The sequence below is a fragment of the Alligator sinensis genome, unplaced genomic scaffold (genome assembly GCF_000455745.1).
Source record: "Alligator sinensis unplaced genomic scaffold, ASM45574v1 scaffold19_1, whole genome shotgun sequence".
In the NCBI taxonomy this organism is placed as follows: Eukaryota; Metazoa; Chordata; order Crocodylia; family Alligatoridae; genus Alligator; species Alligator sinensis.
Genome location: NW_005841916.1, coordinates 2,058,157 through 2,058,403, shown reverse-complemented (window position 1 = coordinate 2,058,403; position 247 = coordinate 2,058,157).

Genomic DNA, 247 nt, shown 5'->3' with positions numbered 1-247 from the left:
AGCCCTGGGGGACTCCGCTGCCCACTTCCCCCCAGGTCGAATATGACCCGTCCACCACCATCCTCTGAGTACGACCCTTCAGCCAATTTGCAATCCATCTGACCACGTAGGCACTGATGCCACAGTCATCTAGTTTTTTAATGAGGATGGGGTGGTCGACAGTGTCAAAGGCCTTGCTGAAGTCCTGAAAGACTACATCCATGGCGACACCTGCATCCAATGCTTTTGTGACCTGATCGTAAAAGGC